This window comes from Hypanus sabinus, chromosome 2, assembly GCF_030144855.1.
Source record: "Hypanus sabinus isolate sHypSab1 chromosome 2, sHypSab1.hap1, whole genome shotgun sequence".
NCBI classification, from domain to species: Eukaryota; Metazoa; Chordata; class Chondrichthyes; order Myliobatiformes; family Dasyatidae; genus Hypanus; species Hypanus sabinus.
Window position 1 is genome coordinate 105313707 of NC_082707.1, and position 14021 is coordinate 105327727.

Genomic DNA, 14021 nt, shown 5'->3' on the forward strand with positions numbered 1-14021 from the left:
TTACTGAAAGTAATTTCTGGAGCAAAGGTTGCACACTCATAAAATTGGTTGCTGACAACTCTAAATCATATGGTTAGTGTACAAACTATGTTTACATCATGTTAGCACATAGTAGTTATCAGCAAAATTGAACTGTAGACACCATTGAGTTGAATGCATTACTTTCTATTCAATGCATTCTGTGGTAACCTTGTGTACATAACTACTCAGGGTGATTTGGAACTGTATAGATATTGCATGTACCGTGCTCAGTACCATGGAATAATACAATGCAAGCTGAATTCAGTAACCTACCTGTTACCATTTACAGTGGAACAGCCATTGACTTGGTTTACTTCTGCAAAGGCTAAAGTTCCACTGTGTAGAGAAGGCAATGTTACTGAAAGTAACATCTGGAGCATACGTTGCACACTCATAAAATTGGTTGCTGACAACTCTAAATCATATGGTTAGTGTACAAACAATGTTTACATCATGTTAGCACATAGTAGTTATCAGCAAAATTGAACTGTACACCCCATTGAGTTGAATGCATTACTTTCTATTCAATGCATTCTGTGCTGACTTTGCGTACATGACTATTCAGTGTGATTTGGAACTGTATAGATATTGCATGTAGAGTGCTCAGTACCATGGAATACTCCAATGCAAGCGGAATTCAGTAACCTACCTGTTACCATTTACAGTGGAACACCCATTGACTTGGTTTACTTCTGCAAAGGCTAAAGTTCCACTGTGTAGAGAAGGCAATGTTACTGAAAGTAATTTCTGGAGCAAAGGTTGCACACTCATAAAATTGGTTGCTGACAACTCTAAATCATATGGTTAGTGTACAAACAATGTTTACATCATGTTAGCACATAGTAGTTATCATTAAAATTGAACTGTACACACCATTCAGTTGAATGCATTACTTTCTATTCAATGCATTCTGTGGTAACCTTGTGTACATAACTACTCAGGGTGATTTGGAACTGTATAGATATTGCATGTACCGTGCTCAGTACCATGGAATAATCCAATGCAAACTGAGATCAGTAACCTACCTGTTACCATTTACAGTGGTACAGCCATTGACTTGGTTTACTTCTGCAAAGGCTAAAGTTCCACTGTGTAGAGAAGGCAATGTTACTGAAAGTAACTTCTGGAGCATAGGTTGCACACTCATAAAATTGGTTGCTGACAACTCTAAATCATATGGTTAGTGTACAAACAATATTTACATCATGTTAGCACATAGTAGTTATCAGCAAAATTGAACTGTAGACACCATTGAGTTGAATGCATTACTTTCTGTTCAATGCATTCTGTGGTAACCTTGTGTGCATAACTACTCAGGGTGATTTGGAACTGTATATATATTGCATGTACCGTGCTCAGTACCATGGAATAATACAATGCAAGCTGAATTCAGTAACCTACCTGTTACCATTTACAGTGGAACATCCATTGACTTGGTTTACTTCTGCAAAGGCTAAAGTTCCACTGTGTAGAAAAGGTAATGTTACTGAAAGTAACTGCTGGAGCATAGGTAGCACACTCATACAATTGGTTGCAGACAAGTCCAAATCATATGGTTAGTGTGCTAACATCGTTTACATCATGTTAGCACATAGTAGTTATCAGCTAAATAGAACTGTACACTCCATTGAGTTGAATACATTACTTTCTATTCAATGCATTCTGTGGTAAGGTTGTGTACATAACTACTCTGGGTGGTTTGGAACTGTATAGATATTGCATGCAGAGTGCTCAGTACCATGGAATAATCCAATGCAATCTGAATTCAGTAACCTACCTGTTACCATTTACAGTGGAACAGCCATTGACTTGGTATACTTCTGCAAAGGCTAAAGTTCCACTGTGTAGAGAAGACAATGTTACTGAAAGTAACTTCTGGAGCATCGGTTGCACACTCATAAAATTGGTTGCTGACAACTCTAAATCATATGGTTAGTGTACAAACTATGTTTACATCATGTTAGCACATAGTAGTTATCAGCAAAATTGAACTGTAGACACCATTGAGTTGAATGCATTACTTTCTATTCAATGCATTCTGTGGTAACCTTGTGTACATAACTACTCAGGGTGATTTGGAACTGTATAGATATTGCATGTACCGTGCTCAGTACCATGGAATAATACAATGCAAGCTGAATTCAGTAACCTACCTGTTACCATTTACAGTGGAACAGCCATTGACTTGGTTTACTTCTGCAAAGGCTAAAGTTCCACTGTGTAGAGAAGGCAATGTTACTGAAAGTAACTTCTGGAGCATAGGTTGCACACTCATAAAATTGGTTGCTGACAACTCTAAATCATATGGTTAGTGTACAAACAATGTTTACATCATGTTAGCACATAGTAGTTATCAGCAAAATTGAACTGTACACCCCATTGAGTTGAATGCATTACTTTCTATTCATTGCATTCTGTGCTAACTTTGCGTACATGACTATTCAGTGTGATTTGGAACTGTATAGATATTGCATGTAGAGTGCTCAGTACCATGGAATACTCCAATGCAAGCGGAATTCAGTAACCTACCTGTTACCATTTACAGTGGAACAGCCATTGACTTGGTTTACTTCTGCAAAGGCTAAAATTCCACTGTGTAGAGAAGGAAATGTTACTGAAAGTAACTTCTGGAGCAAAGGTTGCACACTGATAAAATTGGTTGCTGACAACTCTAAATCATATGGTTAGTATACAAACAATGTTTACATAATGTTAGCACATAGTAGTTATCAGCAAAATTTAACTGTACACACCATTGAGTTGAATGCATTACTTTCTATTCAATGCATTCTGTGGTCACCTTGTGTACATAACTATTCAGGGTGATTTGGAACTGTATAGATATTGCATGTACCGTGCTCAGTACCATGGAATACTCCAATGCAAGCGGAATTCAGTAACCTACCTGTTACCATTTACAGTGGAACACCCATTGACTTGGTTTACTTCTGCAAAGGCTAAAGTTCCACTGTGTAGAGAAGGCAATGTTACTGAAAGTAACTTCTGGAGCAAAGGTTGCACACTCATGAAATTGGTTGCTGACAACTCTAAATCATATGGTTAGTGTACAAACAATGTTTACATCATGTTAACACATAGTAGTTATCAGCAAAATTGAACTGTACACACTATTGAGTTGAATGCATTACTTTCTATTCAATGCATTCTGTGGTAACTTTGCGTACATGACTATTCAGTGTGATTTGGAACTGTATAGATATTGCATGTAGAGTGCTCAGTACCATGGAATACTCCAATGCAAGCGGAATTCAGTAACCTACCTGTTACCATTTACAGTGGAACACCCATTGACTTGGTTTACTTCTGCAAAGGCTAAAGTTCCACTGTGTAGAGAAGGCAATGTTACTGAAAGTAATTTCTGGAGCAAAGGTTGCACACTCATAAAATTGGTTGCTGACAACTCTAAATCATATGGTTAGTGTACAAACAATGTTTACATCATGTTAGCACATAGTAGTTATCATTAAAATTGAACTGTACACACCATTGAGTTGAATGCATTACTTTCTATTCAATGCATTCTGTGGTAACCTTGTGTGCATAACTACTCAGGGTGATTTGGAACTGTATAGATATTGCATGTACCGTGCTCAGTACCATGGAATAATACAATGCAAGCTGAATTCAGTAACCTACCTGTTACCATTTACAGTGGAACAGCCATTGACTTGGTTTACTTCTGCAAAGGCTAAAGTTCCACTGTGTAGAGAAGGCAATGTTACTGAAAGTAACTTCTGGAGCATACGTTGCACACTCATAAAATTGGTTGCTGACAAGTCTAAATCATATGGTTAGTGTACAAACAATGTTTACATCATGTTAGCACATAGTAGTTATCAGCAAAATTGAACTGTACACACCATTGAGTTGAATGCATTACTTTCTATTCAATGCATTCTGTGCTAACTTTGCGTACATGACTATTCAGTGTGATTTGGAACTGTATAGATATTGCATGTAGAGTGCTCAGTACCATGGAATACTCCAATGCAAGCGGAATTCAGTAACCTACCTGTTACCATTTGCAGTGGAACAGCCATTGACTTGGTTTACTTCTGCAAAGGCTAAAATTCCACTGTGTAGAGAAGGCAATGTTACTGAAAGTAACTTCTGGAGCAAAGGTTGCACACTGATAAAATTGGTTGCTGACAACTCTAAATCATATGGTTAGTATACAAACAATGTTTACATAATGTTAGCACATAGTAGTTATCAGCAAAATTGAACTGTACACACCATTGAGTTGAATGCATTACTTTCTATTCAATGCATTCTGTGGTAACCTTGTGTACATACCTACTCAGGGTGATTTGGAACTGTATAGATATTGCATGTACAGTGCTCGGTACCATGGAATAATACAATGCAAGCTGAATTCAGTAACCTACCTGTTACCATTTACAGTGGAACAGACATTGACTTGGTTTACTTCTGCAAAGGCTAAAGTTCCACTGTGTAGAAAAGGTAATGTTACTGAAAGTAACTTCTGGAGCATAGGTAGCACACTCATAAAATTGGTTGCAGACAAGTCCAAATCATATGGTTAGTGTGCTAACATCGTTTACATCATGTTAGCAAATAGTAGTTATCAGGTAAATAGAACTGCACACACCATTGAGTTGAATGCATTACTTTCTATTCAATGCATTCTGTGGTAACCTTGTGTACATAACTACTCAGGGTGATTTGGAACTGTATAGATATTGCATGTACCGTGCTCAGTACCATGGAATAATACAATGCAAGCTGAATTCAGTAAACTACCTGTTACCATTTACAGTGGAACAGCCATTGACTTGGTTTACTTCTGCAAAGGCTAAAGTTCCACTGTGCAGAGAAGGCAATGTTACTGAAAGTAACTTCTGGAGCATAGGTTGCACACTCATAAAATTGGTTGCTGACAACTCTAAATCATATGGTTAGTGTACAAACAATGTTTACATCATGTTAGCACATAGTAGTTATCAGCAAAATTGAACTGTACACACCATTGAGTTGAATGCATTACTTTCTATTCAATGCATTCTGTGGTAACCTTGTGTGCATAACTACTCAGGGTGATTTGGAACTGTATAGATATTGCATGTACAGTGCTCAGTACCATGGAATAATACAATGCAAGCTGAATTCAGTAACCTACCTGTTACCATTTACAGTGGAACAGACATTGACTTGGTTTACTTCTGCAAAGGCTAAAGTTCCACTGTGTAGAAAAGGTAATGTTACTGAAAGTAACTTCTGGAGCATAGTTAGCACTCTCATAAAATTGGTTGCAGACAAGTCCAAATCACATGGTTAGTGTGCTAACATCGTTTACATCATGTTAGCACATAGTAGTTATCAGGTAAATAGAACTGTACACTCCATTAAGTTGAATGCATTACTTTCTATTCAATGCATTCTGTGGTAACTTTGCGTACATGACTATTCAGTGTGATTTGGAACTGTATAGATATTGCATGTAGAGTGCTCAGTTCCATAGAATACTCCAATGCAAGCGGAATTCAGTAACCTACCTGTTACCATTTGCAGTGGAACAGCCATTGACTTGGTTTACTTCTGCAAAGGCTAAAGTTCCACTGTGTAGAGTAGGCAATGTTACTGAAAGTAACTTCTGGAGCAAAGGTTGCACACTCATAAAATTGGTTGCTGACAACTCTAAATCATATGGTTAGTGTACAAACAATGTTTACATCATGTTAGCACATAGTAGTTATCAGCAAAATTGAACTGTACACACCATTGAGTTGAATGCATTACTTTCTATTTAATGCATTCTGTGGTAACCTTGTGTACATAACTACTCAGGGTGATTTGGAACTGTATAGATATTGCATGTACCGTGCTCAGTACCATGGAATAATACAATGCAAGCTGAATTCAGTAACCTACCTGTTACCATTTACAGTGGAACAGCCATTGACTTGGTTTACTTCTGCAAAGGCTAAAGTTCCACTGTGTAGAGAAGGCAATGTTACTGAAAGTAACTTCTGGAGCATAGGTTGCACACTCATAAAATTGGTTGCTGACAACTCTAAATCATATGGTTAGTGTACAAACAATGTTTACATCATGTTAGCACATAGTAGTTATCAGCAAAATTGAACTGTACACACCATTGAGTTGAATGCATTACTTTCTATTCAATGCATTCTGTGGTAAGCTTGTGTACATAACTACTCAGGGTGATTTGGAACTGTATAGATATTGCATGTACAGTGCTCAGTAACATGGAATAATCCAATGCAAGCTGAATTCAGTAACCTACCTGTTACCATTTACAGTGGAACAGCCATTGACTTGGTTTACTTCTGCAAAGGCTAAAGTTCCACTGTGTAGAAAAGGTAATGTTACTGAAAGTAACTGCTGGAGCATAGGTAGCACACTCATTAAATTGGTTGCAGACAATTCCAAATCATATGGTTAGTGTGCTAAGATCGTTTACATCATGTTAGCACATAGTAGTTATCATTAAAATTGAACTGTACACACCATTCAGTTGAATGCATTACTTTCTATTCAATGCATTCTGTGGTAACTTTGCGTACATGACTATTCAGTGTGATTTGGAACTGTATAGATATTGCATGTACCGTGCTCAGTACCATGGAATAATCCAATGCAAACTGAGTTCAGTAACCTACCTGTTACCATTTACAGTGGTACAGCCATTGACGTGGTTTACTTCTGCAAAGGCTAAAGTTCCACTGTGTAGAGAAGGCAATGTTACTGAAAGTAACTTCTGGAGCATAGGTTGCACACTCATAAAATTGGTTGCTGACAACTCTAAATCATATGGTTAGTGTACAAACAATATTTACATCATGTTAGCACATAGTAGTTATCAGCAAAATTGAACTGTAGACACCATTGAGTTGAATGCATTACTTTCTATTCAATGCATTCTGTGGTAACCTTGTGTGCATGACTACTCAGGGTGATTTGGAACTGTATAGATATTGCATGTACCGTGCTCAGTACCATGGAATAATACAATGCAAGCTGAATTCAGTAACCTACCTGTTACCATTTACAGTGGAACAGCCATTGACTTGGTTTACTTCTGCAAAGGCTAAAGTTCCACTGTGTAGAGAAGGCAATGTTACTGAAAGTAACTTCTGGAGCATAGGTTGCACACTCATAAAATTGGTTGCTGACAACTCTAAATCATATGGTTAGTGTACAAACAATGTTTACATCATGTTAGCACATAGTAGTTATCAGCAAAATTGAACTGTACACACCATTGAGTTGAATGCATTACTTTCTATTCAATGCATTCTGTGGTAACTTTGCGTACATGACTATTCAGTGTGATTTGGAACTGTATAGATATTGCATGTAGAGTGCTCAGTACCATGGAATACTCCAATGCAAGCGGAATTCAGTAACCTACCTGTTACCATTTACAGTGGAACACCCATTGACTTGGTGTACTTCTGCAAAGGCTAAAGTTCCACTGTGTAGAGAAGGCAATGTTACTGAAAGTAATTTCTGGAGCAAAGGTTGCACACTCATAAATTTGGTTGCTGACAACTCTAAATCATATGGTTAGTGTACAAACAATGTTTACATCATGTTAGCACATAGTAGTTATCAGCAAAATTGAACTGTAGACACCATTGAGTTGAATGCATTACTTTCTATTCAATGCATTCTGTGGTAACCTTGTGTACATAACGACTCAGGGTTATTGGGAACTGTATAGATATTGCATGTACAGTGCTCAGTACCATGGAATAATACAATGCAAGCTGAATTCAGTAACCTACCTGTTACCATTTACAGTGGAACAGCCATTGACTTGGTTTACTTCAGCAAAGGCTAAAGTTCCACTGTGTAGAGAAGGCAATGTTACTGAAAGTAACTTCTGGAGCAAAGGTTGCACACTCATAAAATTGGTTGCTGACAACTCTAAATCATATGGTTAGTGTACAAACAATGTTTACATCATGTTAGCACATAGTAGTTACCAGCAAAATTGAACTGTAGACACCATTGAGTTGAATGCTTTACTTTCTATTCAATGCATTCTGTGGTAACCTTGTGTACATAACGACTCAGGGTGATTGGGAACTGTATAGATATTGCATGTACAGTGCTCAGTACCATGGAATAATACAATGCAAGCTGAATTCAGTAACCTACCTGTTACCATTTACAGTGGAACAGCCATTGACTTGGTTTATTTCTGCAAAGGCTAAAGTTCCACTGTGTAGAGAAGGCAATGTTACTGAAAGTAACTTCTGGAGCATAGGTTGCACACTCATAAAATTGGTTGCTGACAACTCTAAGTCATATGGTTAGTATACAAACAATGTTTACATAATGTTAGCACATAGTAGTTATCAGCAAAATTGAACTGTACACACCATTGAGTTGAATGCATTACTTTCTATTCAATGCATTCTGTGCTAACTTTGCGTACATGACTATTCAGTGTGATTTGGAACTGTATAGATATTGCATGTAGAGTGCTCAGTACCATGGAATACTCCAATGCAAGCGGAATTCAGTAACCTACCTGTTACCATTTACAGTGGAACACCCATTGACTTGGTGTACTTCTGCAAAGGCTAAAGTTCCACTGTGTAGAGAAGGCAATGTTACTGAAAGTAATTTCTGGAGCAAAGGTTGCACACTCATAAAATTGGTTGCTGACAACTCTAAATCATATGGTTAGTGTACAAACAATGTTTACATCATGTTAGCACATAGTAGTTATCAGCAAAATTGAACTGTACACACCATTGAGTTGAATGCATTACTTTCTATTCAATGCATTCTGTGGTAACCTTGTGTACATAACTATTCAGGCTGATTTGGAACTGTATAGATATTGCATGTACCGTGCTCAGTACCATGGAATAATCCAATGCAAACTGAATTCAGTAACCTACCTGTTACCATTTACAGTGGTACAGCCATTGACTTGGTTTACTTCTGCAAAGGCTAAAGTTCCACTGTGTAGAGAAGGCAATGTTACTGAAAGTAACTTCTGGAGCATAGGTTGCACACTCATAAAATTGGTTGCTGACAACTCTAAATCATATGGTTAGTGTACAAACAATGTTTACATCATGTTAGCACATAGTAGTTATCAGCAAAATTGAACTGTAGACACCATTGAGTTGAATGCATTACTTTCTATTCAATGCATTCTGTGGTAACCTTGCGTGCATAACTACTCAGGCTGATTTGGAACTGTATAGATATTGCATGTACCGTGCTCAGTACCATGGAATACTCCAATGCAAGCGGAATTCAGTAACCTACCTGTTACCATTTACAGTGGAACACCCATTGACTTGGTTTACTTCTGCAAAGGCTAAAGTTCCACTGTGTAGAGAAGGCAATGTTACTGAAAGTAACTTCTGGAGCAAAGGTTGCACACTCATGAAATTGGTTGCTGACAACTCTAAATCATATGGTTAGTGTACAAACAATGTTTACATCATGTTAGCACATAGTAGTTATCAGCAAAATTGAACTGTACACACCATTGAGTTGAATGCATTACTTTCTATTCAATGCATTCTGTGGTAACCTTGTGTACATAACTACTCAGGGTGATTTGGAACTGTATAGATATTGCATGTACCGTGCTCAGTACCATGGAACAATACAATGCAAGCTGAATTCAGTAACCTACCAGTTACCATTTACAGTGGAACAGCCATTGACTTGGTTTACTTCTGCAAAGGCTAAAGTTCCACTGTGTAGAGAAGGCAATGTTACTGAAAGTAACTTCTGGAGCATAGGTTGCACACTCATAAAATTGGTTGCTGACAACTGAAAATCATATGGTTAGTGTGCTAACAATGTTTACATCATGTTAGCACATAGTTGTTATCAGCTAAATAGAACTGTACACTCCATTGTGTTGAATGCATTACTTTCTATTCAATGCATTCTGTGGTAAGGTAGTGTACATAACTACTCTGGGTGGTTTGGAACTGTATAGATATTGTATGTAGAGTGCTGAGTACCATGGAATAATCCAATGCAAACTGAATTCAGTAACCTACCTGTTACTATTTACAGTGGTACAGCCATTGACTTGGTTTACTTCTGCAAAGGCTAAAGTTCCACTGTGTAGAGAAGGCAATGTTACTGAAAGTAACTTCTGGAGCATAGGTTGCACACTCATAAAATTGGTTGCTGACAACTCTAAATCATATGGTTAGTTTACAAACAATGTTTACATCATGTTAGCACATAGTAGTTATCAGCAAAATTGAACTGTACACTCCATTGTGTTAAATGCATTACTTTCTATTCAATGCATTCTGTGGTAACTTTGCGTACATGACTATTCAGTGTGATTTGGAACTGTATAGATATTGCATGTAGAGTGATCAGTTCCATGGAATACTCCAATGCAAGCGGAATTCAGTAACCTACCTGTTACCATTTGCAGTGGAACAGCCATTGACTTGGTTTACTTCTGCAAAGGCTAAAGTTCCACTGTGTAGAGAAGGCAATGTTACTGAAAGTAACTTCTGGAGCATAGGTAGCACACTCATAAATTTGGTTGCAGACAAGTCCAAATCATATGGTTAGTGTGCTAACATCGTTTACATCATGTTAGCACATAGTAGTTATCAGGTAAATAGAACTGTACACTCCATTGAGTTGAATGCATTACTTTCTATTCAATGCATTCTGTGGTAACTTTGCGTACATGACTATTCAGTGTGATTTGGAACTGTATAGACATTGCATGTAGAGTGCTCAGTTCCATGGAATACTCCAATGCAAGCGGAATTCAGTAACCTACCTGTTACCATTTGCAGTGGAACAGCCATTGACTTGGTTTACTTCTGCAAAGGCTAAAGTTCCACTGTGTAGAGAAGGCAATGTTACTGAAAGTAACTTCTGGAGCATAGGTTGCACACTCATCAAATTGGTTGCTGACAACTCTAAATCATATGCTTAGTGTACAAACAATGTTTACATCATTTTAGCCCATAGTAGTTATCAGCAAAATTGAACTGTACACACCATTGAGTTGAATGCATTACTTTCTATTCAATGCATTCTGTGGTAACCTTGTGTACATAACTACTCAGGGTGATTTGGAACTGTATAGATATTGCATGTACCGTGCTCAGTACCATGGAATAATCCAATGCAAACTGAATTCAGTAACCTACGTGTTACCATTTACAGTAGTACAGCCATTGACTTGGTTTACTTCTGCAAAGGCTAAAGTTCCACTGTGTAGAGAAGGCAATGTTACTGAAAGTAACTTCTGGAGCATAGGTTGCACCTCATAAAATTGGTTGCTGACAACTCTAAATCATATGGTTAGTGTACAAACAATGTTTACATCATGTTAGCACATAGTAGTTATCAGCAAAATTGAACTGTAGACACCATTGAGTTGAATGCATTACTTTCTATTCAATGCATTCTGTGGTAACCTTGTGTGCATAACTACTCAGGGTGATTTGGAACTGTATAGATATTGCATGTACAGTGCTCAATACCATGGAATAATACAATGCAAGCTGAATTCAGTAACCTACCTGTTAGCATTTACAGTGGAACAGACATTGACTTGGTTTACTTCTGCAAAGGCTAAAGTTCCACTGTGTAGAAAAGGTAATGTTACTGAAAGTAACTTCTGGAGCATAGGTAGCACACTCATAAATTTGGTTGCAGACAAGTCCAAATCATATGGTTAGTGTGCTAACATCGTTTACATCATGTTAGCACATAGTAGTTATCAGGTAAATAGAACTGTACACTCCATTGAGTTGAATGCATTACTTTCTATTCAATGCATTCTGTGGTAACTTTGCGTACATGACTATTCAGTGTGATTTGGAACTGTATAGATATTGCATGTAGAGTGCTCAGTTCCATGGAATACTCCAATGCAAGCGGAATTCAGTAACCTACCTGTTACCATTTGCAGTGGAACAGCCATTGACTTGGTTTACTTCTGCAAAGGCTAAAGTTCCACTGTGTAGAGAAGGCAATGTTACTGAAAGTAACTTCTGGAGCATAGGTTGCACACTCATCAAATTGGTTGCTGACAACTCTAAATCATATGGTTAGTGTACAAACAATGTTTACATCATGTTAGCACATAGTAGTTATCAGCAAAATTGAACTGTAGACACCATTGAGTTGAATGCATTACTTTCTATTCAATGCATTCTGTGGTAACCTTGTGTGCATAACTACTCAGGGTGATTTGGAACTGTATAGATATTGCATGTACCGTGCTCAGTACCATGGAATACTCCAATGCAAGCGGAATTCAGTAACCTACCTGTTACCATTTACAGCGGAACACCCATTGACTTGGTTTACTTCTGCAAAGGCTAAAGTTCCACTGAGAAGGCAATGTTACTGAAAGTAATTTCTGGAGCAAAGGTTGCACACTCATAAAATTGGTTGCTGACAACTCTAAATCATATGCTTAGTGTACAAACAATGTTTACATCATGTTAGCCCATAGTAGTTATCAGCAAAATTGAACTGTACACACCATTGAGTTGAATGCATTACTTTCTATTCAATGCATTCTGTGGTAACCTTGTGTGCCTAACTACTCAGGGTGATTTGGAACTGTATAGATATTGCATGTACAGTGCTCAGTAGCATGGAATAATACAATGCAAGCTGAATTCAGTAACCTACCTGTTACCATTTACAGTGGAACAGACATTGACTTGGTTTACTTCTGCAAAGGCTAAAGTTCCACTGTGTAGAAAAGGTAATGTTACTGAAAGTAACTTCTGGAGCATAGGTAGCACACTCATAAAATTGGTTGCAGACAAGTCCAAATCATATGGTTATTGTGCTAACATCGTTTACATCATGTTAGCACATAGTAGTTATCAGGTAAATAGAACTGTACACTCCATTGAGTTGAATGCATTACTTTCTATTCAATGCATTCTGTGGTAACTTTGCGTACATGACTATTCAGTGTGATTTGGAACTGTATAGATATTGCATGTAGAGTGCTCAGTACCATGGAATACTCCAATGCAAGCGGAATTCAGTAACCTACCTGTTACCATTTGCAGTGGAACAGCCATTGACTTGGTTTACTTCTGCAAAGGCTAAAGTTCCACTGTGTAGAGAAGGCAATGTTACTGAAAGTAACTTCTGGAGCAAAGGTTGCACACTCATAAAATTGGCTGCTGACAACTCTAAATCATATGGTTAGTGTACAAACAATGTTTACATCATGTTAGCACATAGTTGTTATCAGCTAAATAGAACTGTACACTCCATTGTGTTGAATGCATTACTTTCTATTCAATGCATTCTGTGGTAGGGTAGTGTACATAACTACTCTGGGTGGTTTGGAACTGTATAGATATTGTATGTAGAGTGCTCAGTACCATGGAATACTCCAATGCAAGCGGAATTCAGTAACCTACCTGTTACCATTTGCAGTGGAACAGCCATTGACTTGGTTTACTTCTGCAAAGGCTAAAGTTCCACTGTGTAGAGAAGGCAATGTTACTGAAAGTAACTTCTGGAGCAAAGGTTGCACACTCATAAAATTGGTTGCTGACAACTCTAAATCATATGGTTAGTGTACAAACAATGTTTACATCATGTTAGCACATAGTAGTTATCAGCAAAATTGAACTGTACACACCATTGAGTTGAATGCATTACTGTCTATTCAATGCATTCTGTGGTAACCTTGTGTACATAACTACTCAGGGTGATTTCGAACTGTATAGATATTGCATGTACCGTGCTCAGTACCATGGAATAATACAATGCAAGCTGAATTCAGTAACCTACCTGTTACCATTTACAGTGGAACACCCATTGACTTGGTTTACTTCTGCAAAGTCTAAAGTTCCACTGTGTAGAGAAGGCAATGTTACTGAAAGTAACTTCTGGAGCATAGGTTGCACACTCATAAAATTGGTTGCTGACAACTCTAAATCATATGGTTAGTGTACAAACAATGTTTACATCATGTTAGCACATAGTAG